The sequence below is a fragment of the Meriones unguiculatus genome, chromosome 7 (genome assembly GCF_030254825.1).
Source record: "Meriones unguiculatus strain TT.TT164.6M chromosome 7, Bangor_MerUng_6.1, whole genome shotgun sequence".
NCBI lineage: Eukaryota > Metazoa > Chordata > Mammalia > Rodentia > Muridae > Meriones > Meriones unguiculatus.
The window spans coordinates 80,031,499-80,041,740 of record NC_083355.1 but is presented as its reverse complement, the minus strand read 5'-3'; the positions used below and the strand labels follow the sequence as shown (position 1 = coordinate 80,041,740).

Below are 10,242 nucleotides of genomic sequence, written 5' to 3'. Positions count from 1 at the left end.
CAGGTTTCACACGAATCAGAAAATGTCACCAAGTTCAGGAGAGAGAGAGAGAGAGAGAGAGAGAGAGAGAGAGAGAGCACTAGGGAAAACAGCGAAAGCAAGAGAGAGAGAGAGAGAGAGAGAGAGAGCACTAGGGAAAACAGCGAAAGCAAGCACGGCTGGAAGGATGCTGACCTGTCAGCATGCAACCAGCTGCACTCGAAAACCTTGCAGTCTTCCTCCCAAACAATGAAGAATCCCATAATGTTGGGGGAAGAAAACACAAAATGCGCATTTACGACGAAGGTTTTATTCAGGTCCAGCCACACAACTACCGACACTGGAGAGAACTACTAAAAGATTATGTAAGATTGTGTGTGTGCGTGTGTGTATGTGTTCTTGTCTACACACACACACACACACACAGCTACATGGTTATGAAATGGAATTGGCAAATTCAAGGGAAGGTAAATGACTTCCATTTTTAAGGATCTGTTTATTTTTATTGTGTCAGTATTTTGCCTGCGTGTATGTAAATGCACCATGACATGTGTGTCTGGTGCTGTGTGGAAAGCACTGGACCCCTGGACCTGGACCTGGAGGGTCAGCAGGGAAGGCTGTTGTGGATGACTGTGAGTCACTGTGTGGGTGCTGGGAACTGAACCCCAGCCCTCTGGAATAAATGCTCTTAATTCCTGAGCCATCTCTCCAGCCCCTTAAATGACTTCTAAAACTACGCTCATCATACTTCTTCCATTCCTGGGAGATGTGCATGTACTGTTTGGTCCCCTGGAATTCCCTCACCTAAGAAGGAACTGTGTCCTAACAGGATTTGAGGTGTGCTAAATAAGCCCCATTCTTGAACGGAAAAGGGCACAAGCCAACAGCTAATTTTACTTTACCAACCTTTGCCAGATTTAGTTGCTTAATTTGCCAAAGATAATACATAATTCTAGAAGTATCAACTATATATATGTATATATCAACTATATATATTATATAATTATATATTATAATATTATATGTTTTATATAATATTATATATATATATATAAAGCCCTGGGAGATAAATGTGTTTAAAATACTTGCAACTCTGTAAAATATTTGTAACATGTAGCCTGTCTTTTGAAGTCTTTTTCTGGAAGAAAAAAAAAAGGCAAATCATCTAAAAATACGTCTTAACACAAGCAGTAAGTTAGTGAGTGTGTGAACACCTAAGGACATATGGCAAGCATCATATCATAGGGTTTAATTTCACATTAAAAAAAAAAACACCTTAGTTCTTAAGTGACAAGGGATAGAAAATAGCCGTTACATTTAGGTCTTACCTCTGATAATCCAGTGTCTTTCATTTAGTTACAATATATCTGAGGCAGCAGAATCTAAAATGATAGATTCGAGTAACACAATGAAATTTATTGTGATAAGATTTGACCCGCATACAAGAGATGCATGTGCAGAGACTATGCATGTGTGTTTGGAAATGAGAATCTACGCCTGGATATAGCATTCATATATAGAATTAACCGTTCCTGAGAATGCATGGCTAGGAAACCCTTTTTAGTAATTTGCAGTGCCTGCCATGATAGGAGAAGATGTGAAAGCAGATGAAGAAAACAGCAGATGAAGAAAACAGCAGATGAAGAAAACAGCAGATGAAGAAAACAGCAGATGAAGAAAACAGCAGATGAAGAAAACAGCAGACGAAAGGAACTTGGGAACGCTAAAGTTTAAGAGCCCTCACACCACCATGGAAGCCAGCATGGAGGAGGGCTCTGATGGAGCCTTCCCTGTTGACCTTCCCAGCTCCTTGGTGGTTAGACCTGAATGGAAGTAGGTCCTAGAAAGCTCCCCAGAGCACCAGGCTAGGAGCAGCCAGGAGAGTCCCGCTTCAGCGCCAGCATCTTCCGTTCTGATATATGTTCCTGGACCCAACAGTCATATCCAGCTCTCGGAAACAGACCTGCTTTGTGCAAAATGACATTTATCACAGTGGATAAAGGGCCAGTGTTTCTTTCCAAATGACGAGCGTGGTGCGAAGAAAATGGAATTTAGAACCAAAAACAAATCCCCAAACCTTTGCAGCTGTATAAGGGAGAAAAAAAGCCAGTAACTTTCTAGTCAGAATTGAGTTGACTTTATATTAAGTACTATGATTGGAGATGTTTTAATGAAAGGTTGGCTGCTAAATTTATTTAGCCTGATTGAAATCTTCAGCAGTTCCCTTCTCAAAGCAACGTGAAAACCCTAATTGTGGTTTTGGGAACAAGGTTTGCTCTGCCACCTGCTGGCCGTTAGAAATAACGCCGCTCTTAGAAGTTCTCCACATTCAAAGATCCAGGCCTCAGCCCTGGTTTGTGAAAGGCAAATGCTTTCATGGAGACAAACTCTGTGGTCTAGAGTCATAGAAATAGCACTAGACCTGGCATCAGCAAACCGGAGGTGAGGAGGTGTGTGTGTGTGTGTGTGTGTGTGTGTGTGTGTGTGTGTGTGTGTGTGTACATATGAGGAGACCCAACATAACCACTTTCTATATGCTGGTGCCCTTAGGGTTTTCTCCATCCTCAGAACTGGGCTCAGCTTCTCACTGTGGCCACCTCTATGCATAATTTAGTGGCCTTATCTCCAGGACAGGTGTTGTAAAATCCGCCTTACCTCAAATGGAAAGATGCCTTTTACACTAGCTGGCACTATAAGGAACTCTTTGGTCAGATTCACAGGTAGAATTGATTGTGTGCATTAGTCAGGTCGTTGGCCTCCTGCAGTCTGCATTTGTTGTCACAAAGCTTTTATTCAAGTTCAAAGTCTAATTGGGCCAGTGACTTTAAATTACCTTTATAAAAGAAAATATGCAGGCCTGTAATCCCAGCACTCAGGGAAGCAGAAGCAGGAAGATCTCTGTGAGTCTGAGTCCTGCCTGTTCTGTTAAAAAAGGAAAGGAAATAGGTAAGTGAGAGAAGTGATCCCTAGCACTCCTGAAAAAGCTGGGACAGGCCGTGTGTCTATTAACCCAGTGCTGGGGGTGGGGGTGGGGAGAGAAAGAGCCAAGAGCTCCCTGGACAGTGAGCACGGTCTAAATGGTGAGCTCTGGGCTCGGGGAGACCCTGTCTCAAAAGATGAGGTAATGATCAACAGAGGAAGACACCTCAAGTAGAACCTCTCTCTCACACACACACCCACACACTCTTTCTCTCTCTCCCCCTCTCTCTCTCACACACACTCTCTTTCTCTCTCTCCCCCCACAACACTCACTCTTTCACACACACATTCACAGAAATACAGAGAGAAGAGAATGAGAGAGAATTCAAAGTTTGATGTTTGCTTATTTGATTAAATAGGAACCAGTTTCCTAACTTCAGCAGCCTCTGGCCTAAGCCGAAACACATCTTCCGATTAAACAGCCTGACAATTTCTACATTTGTGCTTCCAGTGGAGAGGGCGAGTGGCTGCAGCGGGCCCTGGAGAGACAACTGTGCTACAGGAAAAGCTAAAATGCACCAACCTGACACACACGAAACTTTTAAAACAATTTCTTGATTTCCAGCGATGATCTAGACGATTTTCCTTTAAAATCCCCCCCCACACACAAACCCTTATGAAGGATCCCACTATTGAGATTTAAAGTAAATTTTTAAGCATCTATAAAAGACAGGTCCAAGGAGATCACATCCTTCCAAAATACTTTGCTTATTAACAGAAATGTCCTTAAAACAGGGGTTTTCAGGCCCCTGAGCAATCTCTGTCACAAAGCAAACAGAATTCTGAACTTAAGCTAGCCACTGCATTCCCTAGCAGGGGACAATTACCTCTCCAGCCACACACACACTTTTTTTTTTTAAGAAAAAAAAAAAAAAAGACTCCTCCTTGACCTGTTTGTAGACCACCCATGAACCGTTTTCTCACTTAATCTGAGGAAGAGAAAAGGAGACGTGTTGCCTTTAGCAGTATTGGGCTTTTCTCCTAATACGGTAAGTTAATTATTTTCACCAACTGAGGGGCGGCTGGGGCAGGCTGGCAGGGGCGGGAGGGAAGCAGGTGTCACACACCTGCACTGCCAGGCTTAATTGCTCCGAAATCTTGAGGCTTCAGTGGCATTTTCCTTTCTTTGCCGAGTCTCAGGGGGAAGGGCCTCGTCGGTGGACTTGTTAACTAATTGCCGTATAAATATGCAGCCACTTTTGAGTGAACAAGTGATTTTCTTTAAAATGAATTCCAGGTAAATTTAATTAGGAAGAAAAGGTGATTGACAAGCACTAAGCTGAATGCCTGGATTAAAGGTCCTACGAAGAAGAAGAAAAAGTCACTGACTGAAATCAGTCATAATCTGTTGTCCTCCTTGGGCAGCCTGTTCAGGTAGAGAAAACCATTGTACTGGGAGTCCCACAGTGGAACCCAGAACGGTATAACTTGGTTTGGTTTTCAGTACAACGCAAGAAAAAAAAATCAGCTTTAACGTGAGGTAACCAGCATGGCAAAGCACCATTTATTGAGGCATTCTGTGCTGATATGTGCATGCGTGTGCTGTACATGTATGAATGCGGGCGTATGTGCCATGGCACACGTGTGTCGGCCAGAGGACAAGCCCAGGTGTTGGCCCCTTCTTCTTTCTGGACTTCTTCCATCTCAGCTTCCCCTTTCTGCAAGCAGCGCAGAGACTGCAGAGTTTGTGTGGGTTCTGGGGATTTGAACTCGTGCCCCCTCCCCCCCCCCCGCGCTTTCGAGTGCAGCTGCTCTACCCACTGAGCCACCTCCCTCAGCCCCTATGTTGGGTGTGAATGGATTTCTAAACACGGTTTATTGTAACTGAGCGCTGTCCCTGGCTCTTTCATGTGCGCTGTCCCTGGCTCTTTCATGTGCACTGTCTCATTTAGCCCTCACATCAGCCTCGAGAGGGGGTTCCCATGGTCAGCCTAACGGCCCAGGTCTGCAGGCCGAGGCAGGGGGAAGCCCAGGGGGAGGAAGCTGAATAAAGATCGTGCCTAAGTAGCCTGCTCCTGAGCGCTGTCTGCTTCGTATTAACCCTAACCCTATTTTCCAGGAGCGTGTCCTCGTGATCCCTAAGGGCAGCCACGGCAAGACGCAAGTGAGAGTTTGGGTGCTTGCAAGAAAAGCTGGAGGGAGCCCCGCGCTCCTGCCTGGGGTCCAGGGACCAGCGCGCTGTCATTTAATTCGTGGTGTGGGAATATGCTGACAGAAACGTGCAACTCCGGGTGTGGGACCTCAAGAGAGGAGATCCCGATTGGGATTACGGCTTAGAAAGTTGATCGTCTTCCAAGTAAGCCCCCTGCTCGAGGGACAGGCCATCTCAGGCCCGGGAGGGGCGGGGGGGGGGAATAGAGGAAATTTGGCCAAACTTTCACAGCAGGGTCAGTGAGGTGCGAGATGACAACGCGGAGATCCTAGTCCACCGACCGTTCCTGATGTGCTCGGTAACCGCCGCCACTGCCTCGGGACAGCAGCAGGGTCGCGACCCTGCCGTGTGGCTGCTTGGGGACCGGGGACGGCGGCCGAGCCGGAAGCGCACGGCGGCGACCGGCCAGGCTTGTTTCCCATTGGGCAGCAGCCGGCACGTGCTCGCTTGCCCCCGGAAACGTGACCGGCTGAGTCTGCCGGGCGACTCCGCCAGCCTCAGACAAAGGAGCCCGCGGCCCGGCTTCCGCTCCCCTTCCTCGCCGCACGTTTTCTGGGTTGTGGAGGTGAGGCCCGGGGTGGCTGGGGGTTCCCCTCGGGGTGGACTGCCTGGCGCCCCCAGCATCCCGGGCACGGCTCTCTGTTAGGCCGGGTTGCCCCTGCTGCTGCCTACCGCCGGCTCCTTTTAAGTGTCGCTGAGACACTTTAGAAGGGCGAAAGGCAGGCTGGGGGTGGGGCTGTGTAGCTCAGCGATCCTGCTTAGCATGAGACCGGTAGATCCAACCCCTTTCCCTCTCCCTGTCTCTCTCTCCCTCTCCCCTCCCCCTTTCCTCCCAGCCCCCCTTTCCCTGCCTCTATCTCTCCCTCATGGCCCCGCTCCAAGAAGACCTTTTGCTGTCACCCACCCCCCAATAAACCTCTGACACTAGATCGATTCCCCGGGGCCGTTTCTTAGCGGCATACCTTGGCACAGCCTGCCAAAGGTGCCGCACCCCTGGCCACTCGACGCTGGCAGCCTCTTCCTCCAGCCCTCACATTCTTTCCGCCCCCTCCTGTGATCTTTCTCAGCCTTAGAAGGGGTGACAATATGGACAGTCATCTTAAGGCCAAGCATTCAACAATAACCCGGTCTCCGAGCTTTGGCCTGCAAAAAAGAAGTGCTTTGTTTTTGTTTTTGTTTTTCTGACCAAAACTGTGATATTCGGAAACCATTCTGACAGGCACATCAAGTCCATTTAGCAAAACGGCAGCAATTTCCCCACCAGAGTTTATGATCGCCACAGTCAGGGCTCTTAATCAGATTTACGGTACCAGAAGGGAATTCCTTCCTGTGGAGAGCCTCGGGTCTAATCAGGAGGCAGTTAGATGCCATCATGACAGGGTCGCCTGCTCCTGCCCCAGCAAGCGCAGCTTGCCTAGCAGGTAAGTAGTATAGCATGTGCGTTTCACAGAGGAGTACAATTGCTGACGACAATTCTTCCCCAGCAACCCTGCATAGTACTATGACAGGGAGCTAGCAGGAAGGAGGCTCCTGTCTGCTTCCTACTTCATTTGTCTCCATCCCGCAACCAGAGCATGTGGTCCGTCACATAACAGGGTTTTCTCATCTAGTTCCGGTGTGCAGCCAGCTGTGCTGCCAATGTCTGCATGGTTTTAGGGGCATCAGAGGTCCCCCTCACCAACAGCTCATAGGGAGGAAGCTTATCCCGGGACTCACTGGGATTTTCATTTAATAACCTATGGCTTCTTGGAGCAGCTTTCTACACCCATACAGTACCTTGTGGCAGGATATTTGAACACCGTGAACCCCGAGATTGTGTTACTTACTGGAAAGACCTGTTTCTAGCTGTGGTGTGGCTCAGCCCTAACATATACCTTTAATCCAAGAGCTTTCTGCTTGAATATTGTAAACAGGATTAAATAAAGTCAACCATGAGTCATGAGTCAGAGCAAGCAACCAGCTGACAGGAAATGAATATAGGATTATTAAGAAAAAGCCAGAGAGAGTAAGAGGAAATCAGGGGGGGGGTGAACAGAGAGATACACAGGAAGCAGAAGGGAGGGGCCTTCAGCTGGAGTTTTTTAAAGACTGCGTGGGAGAAGGAGCATGCCTTTTTGGACATCAGTTGAGGAGGAAGATCAACTGAGCTCATTCTCTGCCTCTCTGAGCTAGCAGGCTTTCACTGCAGTGTCAGCCTCTGGAGTGTTTATTGGCAAATTCAAATGTTTGAGATTTTGTTAAAAATAACATTACCCCTGTTAATTTTCTTTTTAAATTTTACTAACTTACCAAATAAACATATGGCTTTTAAGTAATTCTTAGTTTGACAATTCATTCTTTACAGTATTTGCAGCAGAAACTGTAACTTTCTTTTTCTTTCTTTTCTTTTATTTTTTTGAGAAAGGGACTTCCTGTGTAGCTCTGGTTGTCCCAGAACTCGCTATGTAGGCCGGGGTGCCTCCCTGAGGGTCCGCCTGCCTCTGCTTCCTAGTGCTGGGACTAAAAGCGTGTGCCACCACTCCCAGCTGGAGCTGTAAATATCTAAGAGGCTTAAGTTAGGGCTGGAGAGATGGCTCCGAGGTTAAGAGCACTGGCCCTTCTTCCTAAAGGTCCTGAGTTCAATTCCCAGCGGCCACATGGTACCTTACAACCATCTATAGTGAGATCTGGTGTCCTCTTCTGGCCTGCAGGTGTACATGCAGGGGAGACACTATATAAATCTTTTTAAAAAATTATTCTTTTTAAGAAGGTAAAATTAACAGTTAGAAAAGGGACACAGAGGTGGCTCAGTAGTTAAGACCTGGCTTTGGTTCCTAGCACCCACACTGGGTGGCGCACACAGTTCTAACCCCAGTTCCAGAGGGATCTAGTGCCCTCTTCAGGCCGCTGTGAGCACTGCAAGCATGGCCAGTGAACACCCAACATCCTCTTGTCTTTGGCCCCAGTTCTCGGATTATATACCCATCTTTTTTGTATTATTTTTATTAATTACAGTTTATTCACTTTGTATCCCCCCTGTACCTCCCTTCCTCCTCCCCTCCAGCCCCACCCTTCCTCCCTCTTCCCCAACTGTGTCCCTCTCTTAGTCCACTGAAAAGGGAGGTCCTCCTCCCCTTCCCTCTGATCCTAGTCTATCAGGTCTCATCAGGAGTGGCTGCATTGTCTTCCTCTGTGGCCTGGTAAGGCTGCTCCCCCCTCAGGGGGAGGTGATCAAAGAGCAGGCCAATCAGTTCATGTCAGAGATAGTCCTTATTCCTATTACAATGGAACCCACTTGGACACTGAACTGCCATGGGCTACATCTGTGCTGGGGTTCCAGGCCATCTCCATGAATGGTCCTTGGTTGGAGTATCAATCTCAGAAAAGACCCCTGTTTACCTATCTTTTTACACGATGCTGGGATCCATACTCAGCAGCATGAATTTTACCTACTAAACCATCTCCCCAGACCCTGGTTTTCACTTTTAACTGTTTACCAAATGTGAAGCTGGTATTGGAAAAAGGAAAACAACCCCAAATATATGTCTACTTGGAAATTCCAGGGGAATTAGAAACTTAAGGTGAACAGTGAAACCATGACACTTTTAGAGGGTAGCTATCTTATGATGGGGACTCTTTCTTGAACTACTAAAAGCACAGGCTGTAGAAGAAAAGACTAACAACAAGAAGGCTATGTTATCTCAAAATAACAGAAAGGAAAAATTGTGATAATCTATTACTCCCCAGAAGTTGACAAAACCTTGTTGAATCTGTCCAAACCAGGTTTTGGCAGCGATGGGACAGGCCAAACCCCAGAGCAGTAGGTAGAAAGAAATAATAAAGACCAGGGTGAAAAATTAATAAAAAATGGAGACAAAACAAAAACAGTAAGAGTCAATTGAGAAAAAAAAAAAAAAGTTGGCCTTTCCAAAGACAAATAATAAGATTTAAAACCATTTAACCAAACTAACCGAAAGAGAGAGAAGACCCAAAATTTAAAATTAAAGTTATTACAACCGAGTCTAGTAAAATCCAGAGTGTGGGTAGGGAGTATTTCGAAAATTGGAGACTCTAGAAGAAACACATACATTTCTAGATACATACGGCCTGCCAAAATTAAATCAAAAGGTATTAATACCTTAAACAGATTCATGGTGCAGTGGGTTAAATAGGTACTGCCCCCATAGTTTGAACTGTTGGCATACAGAGAATGACACTATCAGGAGGTGTGGCCTTGTTGGAGGAAGTGTGTCACTGTGGAGGCGGGCTTTGAGGTCTCCTATGCTCAAGCCACACCCAGTGTGGCATGCAGGCTCCTCCTGCTGCTTGTGGATCCAGTTGTAAATCTCAGCTCCTTTTCTAGTGCTGTGTCTGCCTGCAGGCAGCCATGCTTCTTGCCATGATAATAATGGACTAACCCACTGAGACTGTAAGCCAGCCTCAATTAAATGTTTTCCTGTATAAGAGTTGTAGTGGTCATGGTATCTCTTTCCAGCAATAGAACCCTAACTAAGGCTCATAGCAAGGTGGGAGACTGAAGCAGCAATACAAAAAGCCTCCTATGAAGGAAAGCTCTGCCAGGTGGATTCAGCTGAATGCTACCAACCTGTAAGTTAGGACACCAACAGTCCTCAGAATGTTCCACAAAATAGAAACAGAAGGCACATTACTAAACTTACTCTACAAAACCAGCATTACTCTAACTAGGTAAGACATAACATTAAAAAGAAAAATATAGATCAATTTCCCTAATGAACATACACAGAAAAATTCTCAGTAAGGTACTCGAGGAATGATCAATAAGAAGATCATACACTATGATCAAGTTGCTTTCATCCCAGGGTGCAAGGTTCGTTCAGTGTGCACCCACCAATGAATGTAACACAACATATGAGTTGGCGGTTTAGGGCCAAAATATAACAATTACAACATCATTAATCTTTTTTTTTTAAGGTTTTTGGTTGCTTTCTTTTATTTTGCTTTGTTTTGAGAGAAGACTTCTCTGTGTAGTCCTGGCTGTCCTGAGACTCACTATGTAGACCAGGCTTGTCTAAAACTCAGAGATCCACATACTTCTCCTTCCTCGGTACTTGCTAGGATTAAAGCCGCTTGCTATCATTAACCTTTGAAAATTGTGAAATTATTGTTTATGT

General features: G+C 46.1%; 1 long non-coding RNA gene across 1 annotated transcript; it reads left to right on the top strand.

Moving 5' to 3' along the window:
- Positions 1-4,907: 4,907 nt before the first annotated feature.
- LOC132655249 (uncharacterized) lies at positions 4,908-8,936 on the top strand. The gene is made up of 2 exons (XR_009592994.1): positions 4,908-5,254; positions 5,342-8,936. It is a non-coding gene; the product is annotated as an uncharacterized LOC132655249 (long non-coding RNA).
- The last annotated feature ends 1,306 nt before the right edge of the window (positions 8,937-10,242 follow it).